At 44.5% G+C, this 18,138-nt stretch overlaps 1 long non-coding RNA gene across 1 annotated transcript; it reads left to right on the plus strand.

Annotated features, from left to right (window-relative positions):
- Positions 1–11,128: 11,128 nt before the first annotated feature.
- LOC129383357 (uncharacterized) lies at positions 11,129–17,671 on the plus strand. The gene is made up of 2 exons (XR_008611223.2): positions 11,129–11,517; positions 17,241–17,671. It is a non-coding gene; the product is annotated as an uncharacterized lncRNA (long non-coding RNA).
- Positions 17,672–18,138: the final 467 nt, after the last annotated feature.

Raw genomic sequence — 18,138 nt, forward strand, 5'->3', positions numbered from 1 at the left:
AAAGGTTTTATGATTAGGCCTTCGATAAAGTTAGCTTGAACGTGCAGCACACAACGTGAAAAACTGTTCACCGTTCTTCCTGTTTTTATTGGAAGTGAGTGTAAAACAGTCATTTTACCGAAACAGTGCAAAAATGAAAAGCCATTGCAAGCATAGCGTGGAAAACTTTATAATTACCAGCCTACAGAGACGATTGTGGGAATTGATACTGATACATGCATATTGCGCGTTTCTTGTGGACGATGCACGCGGGTGCCCTCACGAAGACTACGAACGCTCTCTGGCTCTCGAGCTGTCGGCTGAACTGGCCAGCGCAGCAGTTATCCTGTGTAGATATATTTGTAAATAATTTCCAGTCCTAATCCTTCGTTCACGTAACAATATGACGCCGATTACATAACGCCTAGCTGTGCAGAATCTGTATCCATATTTTCTTTTTAATTAAGAGCGGCTTATACCCAACGGCAAATACTCATTGACTGAAGTCAGCGCTAAAGAGCTTCGTTGAAGAGTGATGCATACCCCGTGACTTAATTTGGCGTGAAAGACGTCCACTGGAAGGCGCCACATACCCAGTGGCCCATACTAGTGACCCAAGATGGCGTAAGAAGGTTTAGTAAAAAAGCACAGCGTACCCAGTGGCATACATTCGCGCCAAGTGGTTAAAAATTAGGCCTGAATATAGTACCACAGTTAGTGAGTAGCTTTTTAGGCGCCTAAAACACACAAAATAATTTTTATGCGAAGTACCTGAAAGCACATGTAATAGCAGTAGTTGTACTTGTGGTACATCGTGGTAGGTAATGTCAATGTCGTCATTTTAACAGCGAAGCTGTATACCTTTACCGTCCAAGGAAATTTTCGTGCCGTTGTAAGCAAAAAACTACCCATACATGGACCAATACCGGAGATAGTGCAATACGGGACCGAATCGCGGCGGAGGTGAAGCAGGCGTTGGGCCGATCCGGAAGATAATGCAATGCCGGGCCGACCCGCGGCTGAGGTGAAGCAGGCATTAACCACTCCCCATACGTGGGCCCATCAACGAAGATAGGGCAATGCCGGGCTGACCCGCGGCGGAGGTGGAGTTCGCCATTAAGGGGCCCACATACACAGCTTCACCGGTGATCATTCTTCACAGAGTGGAAGGGCACTTAGATTTTTTTACAGCATGTGCACTTAGTTGAAGGCCGCGAAATTTGACAGTTTAAATATAACGGTTGCCGAGATGACTGCGGAATGAATTGACCCTCCATGTGTTATTTTGCCACAGCACCTTCCTTTGCAAACCAAGATATAAGACATCAGTGGCTTCTTCATTATCAGCTATCAATACTGTCTTCAGCCGTATCCCACACTGTCCCGTGTTTGCGAAGTGTACGAGATAAAAAGCATCTGCAATGCTTTCTATGACCTTTTGCAGCTTTTGCAAGACACCTCCGAAGGAAAATAGATTTAAGCATGCTGTCCTGCTTTGCTTTCTTCCATATATGTCCTCAATATAAACACTATCTCTATGCATAGGATACCCGCGGTAAAAACAGTTGCTTTTGTAATTTCCCTGCAAAGGACGAACAACTATGTCATTTCTGGCGAAATGCACGCATGTGCACACGAAAAAGAAATCCGAAGCCACTTGTTCAATTGTCCTCCTACTTGAATAAAATCAACATTCTGTAAAAGCTTGAGCAGGCAGTGCACGGCCTAGGCATTTGTAAGATGTCGACGCAGGCGACTCTTAATGTTATCGTATTTCTCGCTGGGTATTCTATACTGCAACCTTTGACCGCACAAGGGCAGCCTGGAAGTAGACAGCAGTACACAGCAAATGCTGTTGAAGTGGGTGGTGGATCTTCGCCGGAGATAAAACCACCTTTGCAGCGCAAGCCACGTATGTAAATAAATTTTAGCATCACCTCGTGATTTGCTAACAAGTTCCGTATAGGAATCATTTGCGATAGCCGTGTCACCTATAAAACCGGGAAATTCAATTCAGAAATACAAGCCTACATCTTCTGAGAACGAACCTTATCTTCGTATTAGGGAGAAGGAGCCAGTTCCTGTGGACACAAGAGTGGCGAAATTACGGGTTTCCGTAAAAGAGACATTCGTGATTTTTTTATAGCACATCATATAGCTAGGAGGAACCTGCTTATGTTCTTAACTCAAAGTTACTTTTTTTCTTGAGCCGGCGGGCGTAGTGCCCCTCCTGGTGGCAGTTGTCACCCAGCTTTCTCCCTCTGCTCTCTGTGATTGTTTTATCTGTACAAATCTAACATTACTATTAACAAGAAGCTGGAGCGAAGCATTCAACACGATGACTAAAAGACGGTCATATTTTCGGAACTAGTTCATCTGTTGAGCTGTCAAAAAAACAAAACTAAGCACTTACTGAGCCCTGAAGTAGCTTTGTAGCTACATGTGCACAAATTTGGCAGTGGAATGATTGGCCTACCACGTAGCATTGATCTATGTTATTTGACGAATCCGTAGGTAGAAACTGGTAGAAATTATAATTTGCAGCCGACTTCATGTAAGAAGGCTTCGAAGCAGGTTTAACTGTCGAAGTGCTCGGGAAGTGACCTCTCCTCAAGCTGGGTTCCTACGAGCGGGTCGTGTTGCTGATTCAGTTTGCATACGAGTGTGACTGCTGAACTGTTGCATCTCTGCGAGACTGTGAGTTACCAAGCTTGGCCACGCCCTTGAGGGTGCCGCCTGAGGGCAGGATCGGCAATTTCTTCCATGGCGCGGAGATGAGGTTAGTGATGGCATGTCGTTGCAGATGCTGTGCAGCGGAAGCCGGTATTTTACTTTTGTTCATTGTCATGCCTTAAGCCTTCCGTTGTCTTGCTTTGGCAGTTGGAACCGATATTGAAAGCACGAGGAAAATCTTAGCGAGCTTGTAGGGATTGATGAAGTAAAAAAAAAGAAAGATTCAGTTCAATTCGATTTAGGTCGGCAAGTTTGGCTTTCTGCCTATATAAAGGTAGCAATGCGGTGTTCTAAATTATTTGCGCTGTCTAGTTCTGTAAAAGTTATGGTGGGGAAAAAACGGCGATAATGTTTACAAGAGACAATTGTTGAACTATATTACTGTGTTTGCGATCTTTGGGTGCCTTTTAAGATGTGAAGAAAAAAGTCAAGAAAAAAGCAACATGGGAGAAATGGCCAGTTACAGTGTACCACAAAAGCTCAAATTCTTCACTTCTTGTTCTTTCGTCCCGCGCGCTCCTCGCGCTCTGATGGTCTCTTTTTGCAGTTTTCGTAGTCTACATTTAAAGAGCCACCTGCTCGCAACTGTTCATGAAAGAAGTTTCAGCAGTCAGTTTTCATTCGAAAGCAGCGGGCGATAGGAAGAACCGAAAAAAAAAAAACAATTGATTCTGGCCTGCTTTTATGCGGTGGTGAAAGTTTTATCAGCGACCTCAAATACCTGATATACGATCTGTGTTACTCGAACACCGTCACTGAGTAACACTTGCCAGATACCCTATTTAAAAAATGTCTTGATAGATGGACGAATAGAAAAACTTTATTGAGAGTCCTGAGATACGCGATTATCGCGCAGCGGGATGCTGCCACTTTGCAATGGACGGGCAGGCCGAGCCTGGTCGCCGCATCGTGGGCTCTCGGGACGGGCCAGATTTTGTCCCCGTAGTCGGGGTTTCGCTGTGAGGTCGTCCACCTTGACTGGTGAGCTTGATCTGTGCCTCCTAACGATGGACATCGCCAGAGCGTGTGTCCTAATTGAGTTAGCTGAATCGCTGCACTGAGGGCAGGGATTGCTAGCGTACGTGTCTGGATAGATAGAGTAACAAAAATGGGTTGGGGTATATCCCCATCTGCAAAAACGTGTTGATACCCTTTAGCAAACGACATAATACGGCTGCACGACAAGGACATCAGCTTCTTCAAGCTAATGCATATTGAGCTAGATTGCAACGAATGCTGCCTGGGACGTCCTTCTCAGGACGAACTTTGAACTCCGACACTGGAACAGGTGCTGCTTATCAGGAAAATATTTTTTTTTTTCGACTGCGGACCGTCGTGCTTGTTACGTGTTTTTTGCATGTGCTTTGAAGTATACTGTAAATAATAACATGTTATATTGTCACGTAACGATTCAAGAAGAATAAATTTAAGTGTTAATGTTTCTTCCCGCATGATGCAACCGTATCTTACTTTTCAGGTTGCAAAAAGTTGGAGAAGTCAAAGAGATGCACAGTCGGAGTTTGCGGCGAGAATAAATGCCAAGACCTGTGGGTCCCGCCAAAAGGGTGCGTCAGCGACTGCAAATATGAGTGCGTCTGTCGTTTCCGTTTATACCGAGACAAGCGAGGCGAATGCGTTCTTAATTGGCAATGCAAGAAAAGCGACTACCTCTACGATACGCAAGCCGGCGGGTGAAATAGCCTGGAATAAAATTTGCACGTCCGCAAACAGCGAGTGGCACTGTTTTTCACGTCCTCAAGCTTCGAACTAAGAGAACTATTAGTTATGTGGTGTAACGATGCCATCAGAAGCGCTGTGCGTCAGGTTAGGGATTCATCCGTTTCAGACGGCAAACTCGCGCAATTTCATTTTGTAAGGAACAGCAGAATGTTTGGGGAACCTACACATAAATAACTACCTCAAAATTCAAGAACGCTTTCAAGGCTTCTATGGGGGGCTGAATAAGTTGATAAAACAGCGAAAAGCTGAGTTGAAAATACAGAGGCACTTCAAATCCTTGTTTCAGTTCGCTAGCAGCACCTGCTGACCGGCATCCCGCATATCATTGACCTCGATCGCTATATTTCCCGGACATGCATAATGATTTGCGAATAAATGATTGTTCTCATTGTTACTACTTCTGGTGGAAAGCTGTTCACGTTTGAGAGATAGGCCGCTGACTTCCTTTGAGGAACGGACATATCATATGTGGGAGTTGTTAAAAAGTGCCATTTCCCTTTTAGATAGTGCTTCAGCAGATTTTCCTGCTATTCAGTTCAACTTTTCACTGACATTCTTGCCGGACGAGTGGTTATCACTTTGAACTTCGTCCGCAAACGCTGCCTTCGCGACACGTTTGGATGATTGTGCCAAATTTGCCGCTGCTCACCGAGCTGCATATCCAGCATCTTAATGGCACAGCAACACGTCGCTGTGCCATCCAGCCACTACGCCACAGACTGTGGATCTGAGATTACTTACGAACATGCTGCATGCTAGGATCACAGGCATTACCTTCTCTTTCGGCCACCGTCGAAACCGTACCTGCGACTTCTTCGCACCGTCCATGAGTTACATCTGCGGATGCCTGAATTTTTTTTTGTTGATAGACCTCATAGGCCACGTCCTAAGGTCGATCAGGTCTACCCCATCGTTATCACCAGTTATAATGACTCTGGTTCTAGGTTCACAAGAAGGGGAAACGAGTGTATGATTTTGGTTTATCAAACAGTAATATCCGAGAGATATAGAAACCAAGGAAAATGTACGGGAAGTAATTTGTAATTGTAATTGTAACTGTAATGTAACTGAAGTGTAAAAAGCGATAGTTAAAGGGAAACTGTCTGTATCAATGGTGTCTGTGTCAACAGGGACCTTTTCTGCCTAAGCGAAACAATTTCTTGAAGTAACAGAAGATTTCAACCTCCAGTAGGTGATAGCATGTCTCACCAGAGGCGATAACATACTCTACTTACTTCTTACAAGTCACCCGGAAGACATTTCTGCCATTACCAGGATACCTGGTTTCAGCGATCATTGTCTCCTGCACGTTGTCATTCGTCTCCCACTGAGTAAGAAATCATCTACCTAAAAACTAATCTCTGACAAAAGGAGAGGTGACAATGAGGCTATAACCAGTAGACTAGAGTCATTTTGGCAGAACTTTCAGACCACTTTCTCGTCACGCTCAGTCAACTCCAGCTGGGAGGTATTCAGAAAGATAATGTTAAACCTAAAAGATAAGTACATACCCACTATGGTCGCAAATTCATATTATCACAACCCTTGGCTCACTAAACGTGTAAAATCTCTTCTTAAAGGTAAAAAACATCTCTACATGAAAGAAAATCAAAGCAATAACACTGCAGCGTGGGAAAGGTATCCCGCTTGCGTAAAACTGTATATTCAGGAGGTCAGTCAAGCCAAAGTTAAATTTGACAGCCATGATTTAATCTCCATTCTCCGATCAAATCCAAATAAATTTTGGCGCATGCTCTTCATGAAAGACAGATCTAACACTATCGAACTCGTTGACCTCGATGGTGAACCTATTCCTAATGATGAATGCGCAACCGCCCTAAACAACTACTTTTCTTCCGTATTTACTGCTCCCATTCAGGTATCTGATCTGCCCGCACTTGCTGCTTCAGTGCAAGATATGACAGACCTAGACATTTACGTGGAGGGCATATTTAACGTAATCAATAGTCTTAAATCATCATCTTCCGCTGGCTGTGATGGTATAAGTAGTAAACTTCTGAAGAACAGCTCTCATGTATAAGCACAAATACTCTACGTACTATTCAAAGAATCGCTAGAAACTAGTGACTAGAAAAAAAGCTAATATCTTGCCCATATTGAAACAGTTAACCACGCGAACCTTGCCAATTACCGCCCAATCTCCCTTACAGTATCCCCTCTAAATTATTAGAACACGTCGTAGCCTTAAGCCTAATGAAACTCCTGGAAGCAACTAATTTTTCTGCCCATTTCAACATGGTTTCCGAAAGCACTTATCGTGTGATTCCCAACTCGCTGAATTCACCCACGACATTCTGCTTATTATGAACAGGAACCTGCAGATCGACGCCGTTTTCTTAGATTAATCAAAAGCTTTTGACAACGTGCCTCACAAGCTCTTACTGCAAAAACTATCTGGAGTTGGAATCGGCAAATACTTACTCAGATGAATTGAACAATTCCTATCCGGGCGCACACAATACACTTCCACAAACAATCACCGCTCACCTGTTACCGATGTGACTTCAGGCGTCCCTCAGGGAACCTGTCTGCCCCCCTTATTATTTCTAATCTATGTGAACGACTTGCCTACTAGAATACATTGTAAGCTACGAATTTTCGTAGACGACTGCGTAGTTAACAACACTGTTAAATCCTCTGACGATGTTCTTTGCCTGCAGCGTGACGTCGATGCCATCTCATCATGATGCGAAAAATGACACATGCCTCTCAACTTATCCAAATACAAATCGATGTCTTTTACCCGAAAGCGCACTCCCTTTTGGTCCCCTTATCGCATTGGCTCTGTAAACATCATCCTAGAAGTACTTGGGTCTTATTTTGACGTCATCACTCTCTTAGATAACACACATCGAAACAATACGTCGCAAAGATGCGCACTCACTCGGTTATCTACAAATACATTTTAAAAAGGCATCCCCAGAAGTAAAGAAGCTGGCGTACGGGACATTTGTCGGTCCACAACTAGAATTTGCTTCCGTTGTCTGGCATTCATCTCAACAATACCTAGCCGCATCATTGGAATCCGTTCAAAACCGAGCCAACCGCTCAAGGCACCACCTTCTCAAACCACCGTTGCGAACTTCCTCTCGCATAAGTCACAGCTCTGCCATAGCACGTTTACCCGGCCGCTCATCTGCCATGACCACTTCCTTCTTTCCTGATGCAATCGTTTATTGGAATGCCCTCCCTGACAACTTCATTACCTGTACTGAGCGCAAAAAAATTCGTGAATACCTAACAAATCACTTTTAATGCCTTCTTTTCCCAGTGTGCATAGTTCATGAACGCATCATAAACCACTCGAAATAGTCTACCCATGTCAACCCTTCCACCTAGTTTTTTTTCTCGCGAATGTATTGCCGTGTTACTCCTCAAAATTCCTAATTTTTCTTTGATTGTTCAAAGTCATACAAAATCAGCAATGTTTCGTTTGTTGTTGTTTTGTAGGTAACCACTCTGACGCGTGTTTGTATTGCCACCCCTTGTGTAATGCGCTCGGGCCTTCAAGGTGATAATAAATGAAATAAAATGAAATAAATGAAACGAAACTGGAAGATAAAGCAACTTGCCGCCGGTGGGAGCCGAACCCACAACGTTCACACTACGCGTGCGATTGTGCTACATCAGCGGTTGTTTGAGCGTACACAGTTTTAGTATTTATGCCTGTAACCCTGGTAGTGTGGTAGTGCCATCATGGCGGATCTGGAACACCCTTTAGACCATTGGCTCAACCTAGCAAGCCATCTTTATGAGCAGGCAGCTGACTTATGAGGCCTCGTATGCTATTTGGAGGCATAGAGCTTGCTGGATTTGAGATCCTTGCTATGCCATTATCCATAAGCTGCCCACGACCTTCTCTGAAGGCTGGCAGTATTTATCAAATAAGTCAAATAAAAAAATAAAAAAGGAACCAAGGGGCCCAATTACCGCTTATCAACCATAAGAAGGCAATATATGATGAAGCCAAGGAAACACAAGGAACGTTATGTGTTGTTTCGAACTGAAGTGTAGAAAATGATAAATTAAAGGCAAATGAAAAAAAAATAGAAATCTTGCCTCCGGCGAAAGCTGAAGTTAGAATTACCGACACAAAGGAGCCGGGATCAATCTTTCTGTCGTAAGTGCCTCGAGCTTGCAGCTGGCATCGGGAAGCCCACTAATGATCGTGATCGCCAACCAATGTCTCCCTGCCAAGTGGCTGATAGCATTGGCTAGTCGAGATTCGGTGGGGCCGTGGAGGAGATGGTATGACCGTATGCCCGTGTCATTGATGTATTTACACAAAGAGCATTCCACTGAGTCAGCATGAGGAATCATGTGCTGAGAACTGCAGCATTTCAACTGGAGGGTGCGTCAGCATTGTGAAGCACTCAGGAGCGTCTTCTCAAGGGACTCTCCCACGACATCATTGTGACGCTCGTCTAACGAGGCCCCTGTGTCATTCAGATGTGAGTTAACAATGTTCGTAATTAGGACGAGATGACGAGGCGTTTCCCGGGACTCTAATGAATTCCAGCGAATAGAGTGATTTGTGCTCGTTGAGCACAAGCCGAACGTGCCTGCCGCGTCCATGAGTCTGCTAACCATCGAAGCAAAGTGTTGTGCTTCAGGCCCACCATACTACGGACGACTCAAGTAGTGATTGGGAAGTTCGGGTAGCGATGTTCCTTCTAGCGAGCTTGTGTCGTTCACCTCTCGCGCTATCACCACTGTGAAAATACAACTAGTGCCCTCACTTCCCCCTTTGCATTATTTTATCAGCGACGGTGCGCGTGCTTTCTAAGGATCTCCTCTCACCGGAGGCGGTGTGTTGCGGCGTATTCAAGCCACCTAGTGGGGCGATTATGACGTCACCTATATTCCTAGCGTACGGATCTGGGGAACACGAGTGTTACTTAAACAGCCATTTTGTGTGTTTGAGGGTGCTTGGTGCTCTAACACGTAGTGTGTTCGCATAACCGCGGAGGTGTGTGCTGTAATGCCCGCTGCAAATGTGGTAATAATCTCGTTGCTGCACTGCAACCTGGCGACCTCACCTCGTTACCAACAAGCCATTGTCGGCGGTAGAGATGGATGACGGCGCGGAACGTCTTGGCTAGCTTAGTGCGACGCCCCGTTAGCGTAGGCTTGCCACAAAGTTTGAGGCACTCCGGCGACAAAGCAAGCGACTCTCTACGTGACGCATGACTCCAAGCCACGAACCAAGAATCAGTCATGACAACATTACCATCTTCGAAAATGGCCAAAGCTTATGTTTATTAGCAATACCGTACAGGTCCCTTGAATTCGCAAAGGCGGAAAGAAAGCAAATTTGTACATAAATACACAGACGAATTGAACCTATGTGTCCTTCCTTAGTATGCAAATGGATTCGTCGAACAAGTGAAAAATGCTAAATGTTAAGACAATTCGAAGGACGCAAGGGCTTTTAATTACGGATACAGACCAAGACGATAAAGAATGCCAAAATATCCCAGTGAATATAAGTCCTATTCACCAACTGAAAGATTAGAAATACCGGCCTTTGGAACCTGTGGAGAGGTTGTTTGGTGACGCATTTTTATATATTGACCAAGTCAAAGTCGGAAAAGGTATAGACTATTCAGTGTTCTGTACAGAGAGAGAGAAAGAGAAGGGAGGAAGGAAACGCAGGGAGGTTAACCAGACTCAGTCCAGTTTGCTACCCTACACGTCGGGACGAACATGGTGGAGTGAGTTTTTGACCATGCTAATGGGTCTACTCACATAATGAAATATAACAAAAGTACTGATGTATTCAAGGCGTGCGCATGTATTTGTGTTATACATTTGTGGTCAGTAGTCAGCTGCAGGCAAAAACACAGAACGTTTTAGAGCCCCTATGAATTTCTATATATAGCCTTACAGACGTTAGGCAAATAAACATGGAAATGTTGACTCTAGTAAGCCCTGTGCATCTTTCATGATATCGTAGTTGTGAACATCGACATGACTAATGATGAAAAATATACACGCGTTTCAGAGTTCCATATAGAATACATAGTTGTGCAGTTATGCTCATTTGCAAGTTACAAACGAAAAACCCGGTCGTTTCTTACCACCTACAAGTTTGCTCATCAGACAGTTAAAGTCGCTAGTCAAACGAAAGGTAAGAATATTGAGATAGTTGGATTTAGTTCGTTTTGTTCCATATTGTGTAAATATGGTGAATGTGGAGGCTAGCTGGTTATTCATAACTAAAACCACGTACAGCGCCAAGGGCGAGTACTAGGCGAGATGACACAGACGGCGCTGTAACTCTTGTCTGCGACAGCGCAGTGCGTGTCGGCTCACCTAGTCTTTTCGTTTGTGCTGCACGCGGTTTTAATTGTGTGAACATGAATTGCATGCAGTGCTAGGTACGGAACAGCGTTAGTATGCTGAAACGGACCCAGTTCCATTCGAGGACATCCCTTGTTTTGCGAACGGTTCTGTACTATATATATATATATATATATATATATATATATATATATATATATATATATATATATATGGAAAATAAGGCCGTACGCCATTTTTCTGCTTGTTGTTCAGCTTTCAATGCCCAATGTGAAAACTCATTTTTGGTCAGGACGTCGCCATGGCTGGTGACACTCGCTAAGCGCAAAACAAGGGTCAGTTGCGAAAGCGATGTTTTGCGATTTCAGAAAGATGGTAGAAGACCGAAAACACCCAGAGATCCCGAGGCACTATTCTAGGAAGGCATTGAGGCACAATAGCTTCTGCCGATTTGGAAAAAAAAGGAGGTGAAAAAAACATTCGACAGAAATAGGTTTTTCCCGTGCACATGGTCTGAATAGCTCATATATCCAATGAACGGTGTAACGAAAACGGTATACAGCTGCGAATTTCTTTTAGTTCGGAGCAAGATGCGAGAAGTAACAGCTGTGCTCACTCTTCTGTTACTCTTTTTTAGTAGAGAGCAAGTGATTGTAGAAGGACTTGAAGCTGGTACTGACGCCACAACATCTAACAGTATTGATGAACACGCCTCGCTAACAAATCAACTTCCGGAAAACCGTACGTAATGAACGTTTTTTTTTTTTTTTTTGCAAAACGATCACTTCTCTGTGGAGATTAAGATGGAGCGTCGCATAATTGTAAACATCCCCGGTTCTCAACCACCATTTCCTGAAACCGAGAAAAAATCACCTCAGGACACGAGCAACTACTACTGCATTGCAAAATAATACAGGACGTCTTATTTTTTAGACGTGTATATATATTCATGAAATGCCGCGAGCTGGCTAATATTTTCCGCATACATAGTATGCACGTACGTCATTCCGCGACTTCCGGTTTACGGCGGCGCCATGTTGGGGAACCTATGGGCCTATGCGCGCGCCTGTTAATAAGGTTCGCCAAATGGCGGAAGGTAGCGGAAGCAGACGACAGCAGCGGATGTGACGTCACGTGCATACTATGTATTGGAAATTATGGACATTTCAGGATGTCATCTTTATTTGCTTGTTCTTTTCTGCCTGCACAAACCCACAATTATTTTCTTGGCATATAGGAACAAATACCTGGCGCATGTCTTGCTCTAAAACCCTGGGTTTAGTTATCGTTATGCCATCGGCACAGGTATTCCTTTTACGAGTGATCGTCTGTTTACGCTTTGGACGTCCTGTAACAAGCAGTATAAGTGCTGATAACAGCCCTTCCAAAAAGCCATTCGGTTCATGAAGCTGAATCACTGATGAATACCCTATAAAGGCGCCTGTTCTGTCACATGTCACAAGGCTCATTGTTCTCTCACTACATTGAAAAACACGCAGTATCAGGGGAGTGCTAAAGGAAATGCGAAATCAATGATACAATCAGAAATGTAAAAAAAAAATCCAGCTCAATCTACGTAATAGACAGCGCAACTCAACCCCACTTGACTATAGCGTGGTGGCATCTTCTAGTAGTGGTTAGCCATTTTAACGCGATGACATTAAGGAGGCCGCGTCGCAGAAAATTCGGCGTCCCACCGAATTTTCGAAGCGCTCATACCCAGACCTTCCATGCGAGGCAAGGAATTGACTGAACTAATTCAGTTTCTCACGCTAAAATACGTAGAAAAATCGTAAACTACGACTTGCACACAACCTACAGATACGGTAGCTCTCGTACTGTAATTTGACTATACGAGAAAACATAATTCTGCTACGCGAAAACTCCAAGAAACCCCTTCATACCGACAAACTGGCCGCAGCGTTGACACACCAGCCGCGGCGTCCGCCATTTTCCGCCCGCTGGCGCGGTGGGTTCCTTCTGTTTGAAGTGATTATAAAGAGAACAGAAGAGATAAGTGTAGTGCCGTAACTGTCTCTCACAGGAGGATACCTCAACAGCACTGCACGGGGAAGGGGTGTGGGGAGATAAAGATGAAGAAAGAGGAAAGGAGAAGGCGGGAGGGGCCAACCCTCGTGTGCTTGGGTACGTGGTGTCGCAACACACGAAAGGCCTGCTCACACAGAGGCCCCTGCGGGGGGGTTTCGTGGAGGCCACGGAGCAGCGCGCCCGGTTCCTTATATTAACTCCAGCTGGCGCTCGCCTCCGCCGCATCGCAGCCCACGCAAGAGGCCGTGGCTCCACCACAAAGCTCGCCTTCATGCATTATGTTAGCGGTAAACGTTTCCAGCTGAACATTGCGGATACATACGCTCCAGTTGCCTCGAAACGTGAGAAGCAGTCAGCGATCTTTGAATGCTACCGCGTTCCACTCTTAAAGGCGAAGCTTAACTCTTCGTTTACTGCGAAAAAGTGGGCGCTTTTTGTGGGTCTCGTAAAAAAATAATTTACCACTACAAATAATATTCCAACACACATTGTAGCATAGCATATTTTATAATGAAATGCTCTTTCAAAGAATATACGATGCCAAAGAAACAAATCTATTAGATAATGTATTAAAATTCTATAAATCGCCGTTTTTCTGGCAGTTGATAAAAACAACAATAAAAAACGACATCTACAAGAACAATAATATCAAAGGAAATTCAGAACATACATTTAAAAGATAAATAACCCAGGAATAGTGTCTGAAAAACAACTTTTCAGTACACCGCCGTTATGCAAATACAAAAAAGAAACTAAGAGCAGTTCATCGCTCATTCCATGCGGTGAAGCAGTTCCTGAATCTTGTGAAGCGTAGGTACGCTCCCGACTTGTCCCACAAAACGTCTGGCTTTTTGTTAAACTTTGCGGTCCTCGTAACGCATTTCGGAGTTCCGCCTTTTCGGAATGTTCTGAGGATGGCCCGATGAGAAGTACAAGGAACGTACTTCACCAGTTCGTCTAGAGTCATGCACCTCTACCAGGACCAATCGCTCTCAGCGTAGCGTGGTAACTACATGATTATGTATCCAAGCATATCTGTTTGCAGTTTTGCAGATTGTCTGTATCACTTCTGCAGAGAAGAAGTGTAGAAAGAAATCCAGCGCCATTGTAAACTGTCTTGCGCTGATCCGTAGTGCTGGGCCAGATGTGCTACAGGCGGCCGTCTTGGCGTGAACGGAAGTTTCCTTGATGCCGCTGGCAGCACATCATAAACAAGCGAAGTATGCACCCTGAAGATAATCAGTAGAGCTCTCAGGTCATGCAAAAAGATCAGCAGATAAGCGCGCACAAGGGAGGAGACCACTCGTGGCCGTAAAGGAAACTAGCTGGTGAACAGGTGCGAATATCCCATGCTGACTCAAAAATTATCACCGTTAAAACTTGAATCTGCGTCGCCGTCATCTTCGGAATCATAACTCGAGTCCTCATAATTAAATTTAGGTGTGGGTGCGGCACTGTTTCGAGCACGACGCTTTTCTGTCGACGCAGCCGCACGGTACGACGCCATGGGAGCGACATTCGATAATTGCGCATTGACACCGGCAGCCTCTCTCGCCTGGATTTTAGGAGGGAAAAGAAACCGAAACTCCTGTAAACTGGTTGAAGATGCAAGGTCCGCATGTTGGCCATGCGGCAGACCTTCAGAAATGCACTTTGGCGGAATAAAACGACTCTGGCTCCAAACCGAAGCGCTCTAGTGAAGAGCTGGCGTCATTTTCGATTAATTATCACCGCGCAGCAGTGTAGCACGGTCGAGCCGGTGATATAATTTAATTCGTGACTTGCTGGGTGTCATTTATTTACAAAACTTTGATGCTGGTGCAGCGTAATCGTGAGAGGCAGGCTTTTTTCTCGAAGGTGACGTCCACGCCTCTATTCGCTACAACTTACGCACATTAAAAAAGGACCCTCGAAAATCACAACTTCACCGGAGCGCGAAAATTTAAATCGATTCGAAAAGTTCAGTGCCTGCACTAGCTACTGGATAGCCCTAAGGGGATAATAAATGGCGTCAACATGTCGAGATCGGTGATATAAAGCATCGATCACCGGTGATCGATTTGAATAGGCGTGGTAACCAAAGTTAGGCGTCCTTCAAATTTTTTGGTTGAATGGAAGCGGATACTTATTTTTGTGGCAGGCCAACACCAGTTTCAGATTGTTCTATTTACCAGAGACAGGCACGGTTGTGAGCGATAGTTAGTGATGCAGCAATGCATCTCGGTGACTGCTACATAAGATATGCGTGGTACACGATGGTGCCGCTAACAACAGGGAACTGTGAATTTTGATTGCACAATGAGAAGCACCACCAAATGGCACCATTATTAAACCGGCTTCCTGCGCGAGCTAGTACTGATGTATCGTTACAACACCGAAAACAACGCGGCAGTCAGGCTGCTTATAATGTTTCACTCCTTTTCGTTTTCCGATAAATTCAGTTGTAAGTCTGGGCTCTACCGTTACTTTTATAACCTTGTGTACGCTTGCCAAGAACTTTGTACAAATTCCACAGAGACCAGCTTATGTGACAACCCATACTTATAATTCGCGTGGCACCGTCGGCCTATCGTAGCTAGGCGACTCCAATGCATTCACGAGCGCTGCACAAACGCGCGCTTGATGTGTTGGGCGCTGTGCTTTTCCTTGTTTTCAACGCACCGATTTAATTCACACGTAAGTCGAATTGGCATCGCAAGTCGAAGCAGAGTAGTAGCTGGCGCTTCTGCGAGGCACCAACGTCTCCTTACATAGATTTATTAATAATGAAAAAAAAAAAAAATAGGACACGTTCACAGCCAAGAAGGCGCGATCGTATGCGTAGATGAGAAGAACGCCTCTTCGGTGACGTCGCCAGTTCGTGTTATTGCTTACCAGGCAGATTTACCTCAAGGACAACTGTAATCTTTTTAGTGAGATGTTTAAATATGGCATTTATACCTTTGCTAGTATTAGAATAGGGAAACTATTAAAATGTTCATGAAATCCATAAGTAACCTCACTAAATCACCGCTGAACTGATTTGAATAAAATTTACTGCACTTAAAAGAGAGCCAAATTTAACCGACCGTATCAAGCGGAGTTTCCATTTAGTGACAGAGTAAATTGCTTAAAATGGGTCAGTTAGTACTTCAAGCACCAGCTGTAGAGATATATAACTCCGCATTAAATGATTCCTCGTTAAAGGAACACTAAAGAAGAAGAAATAATTCCAACTCTAATAATAAATTATCCTATCGCAGTATCGAAAAAGTGGGCTGTTCTCCTAAAAGGAGGCTTCCGTAAGCCCGAAGAGACAAAAAAAAAAAAAAATAGACTCCTGGAGGTGCCTCCTTGCAGTTTCGTGGCGTCTGTTCGGGCATAGTTAATCTTCCTAATCGGCAAAGGCGGTCGTTGTGTTAAAGAGTGAAAACCGTAATCTAGCTTTGTCACAAAGGCCCAAAAACATGTCAAGGATTTGAAAATTTGGAACGTAACACTGACGCATTGGCGGCGGGGATTCCGAAGCAAAATATTAATAGAATGAAACTTTGACTTCATTTTCCCAAATGATTGCGAAGTGTTGCAAAGGGATGAGCGAAAACCGGCTTTGAAGCCATACTTTGTTAGCGCAAACTTATTTGGTGTTTGTCCTTATAATGTCCCTTCAAGCAGGTTTGTTGCGCACATGGCAAAGCTGCGAAAAGAAGGATCTTTGAAAGTCTAAGGAAATGCAATCTGTGGTCGCATATAGTATTGGGTAATTCGAGGGCCATACGCTGATTTAGGTAGCAGAACGAAACGTGGACAAAGAGACGTGTCCCAGTCTTATCGCGCACTATACTCTTGTCTGCAATCTAGTGGAGAAGGGGTCTCAATTTCTCGGGGGCATCGTTTAGCATTTGTGGTAGTTATTTTTTTTTTTCATATGGCGCGAAGAAGTGGATGTGGAGGTAGCACACTATTTTAACAGCGAACTCAACATTTAGCCAGGTCAGTACAATTTGGAATTACAAGTTAGCACCGCCTGCGCCATCATTGAGACTGCGTCGTCTGTCATGCTCTTCATACAATTACGACGCCACCAGAGGCGTTATTGCGAGATTTCTGGTGAAGGATACCTAAGTGATGCTGCCGAAGAAGTATGCATATACGCGTAAAGAAACTGCTTGAAAGCAGCACCATAAGAGAAATTTGGAATGAAATCTACGAGGGAAGTTTTATTCCGTGCGTCAGGATTATCCGGCTGCTTCGGAAATGTAAACGAAAGGCTGCAGCTCTCTTCCTAAATAGTCCAAGGTTTGTTAATCTTTCTGAACCATCTCGCTGCGTTAAGATACTGACCTTGCGCAAGGACCTAAAAGCTTTTTTCCATCGTGCAATTCGGAAGAAATGGTGTGGTTAGAAACTCCTAACCTGGTCTTTCTGGCATGCAGGCTGCCGCTCGAAGTACGAGGTATACAGCCAGTGCGAGAGCAGCAGATGCGCCGAGTGGAAATGCTCGTACCTCTACAGAGGATGGCCTCGACGCTGCACACGTGACTGCTTAGCCGGATGTTTTTGTCGGGAAGGGTACTTCAGAAATTCGGCCCATCGTTGTGTATTAGGGTACCACTGCTTCAAGGAGTGCAGTCTTTACGAGCCCAAACGCGGAGAGTAAAGCGTACTGTTTACACCATCGAGAGAGTCACTCACTTCTGTGGTAGTTGAATTCGGCGAAATGGGAAAAAAAAGTTCTAGCGATTGTGAAAGTGGAGAAATAAAACCCATGTCGGGAAATTTGGGCATCGCCATCCCACAATGGATGTGGAATTTTACTGACTTATATCTTTATGAGTAAATATAATTTGATCATGTCACAAATGCGCATGTTGTCCGTGTGTGTGTGTGAGTGTGCGTCGATATGCCAATGCGTCAGTTCTTCATATGAAATACGAAGAATGCGACACTACTTCAGGGACAACAACAGCATTGCTTTCACTACATACTTACGTTTTTTTGTGCACACAAAAATCACGGGCGTCGGTACACTCCCAAAAAGCCACGCTCGGATTCCTAGCTACTGTATTCTATCAGTCGGAAACCGCCAGTACTTTCTCAGTCACCTGCCTTTATAAGATGCCGCATTCACGACCAGTAAAGTACCAGTAAAGACACAGCACGGAGTGTGTCCGTCGCTATGTAATTCACAATAGGCAGCTCTCACTCTTCTGAAGTCCTAGATGCAAGTGCAGACTGAAGGTAGACCAATTCATTAAACGGGAGTGCAGGAAGTTTCAGCACATGAGACCAGCTGTCTTCTGCTGCTCAATTGAGGAATCGAACACTTGAGAG

This window comes from Dermacentor andersoni, chromosome 8 (assembly GCF_023375885.2).
Source record: "Dermacentor andersoni chromosome 8, qqDerAnde1_hic_scaffold, whole genome shotgun sequence".
In the NCBI taxonomy this organism is placed as follows: domain Eukaryota; kingdom Metazoa; phylum Arthropoda; class Arachnida; order Ixodida; family Ixodidae; genus Dermacentor; species Dermacentor andersoni.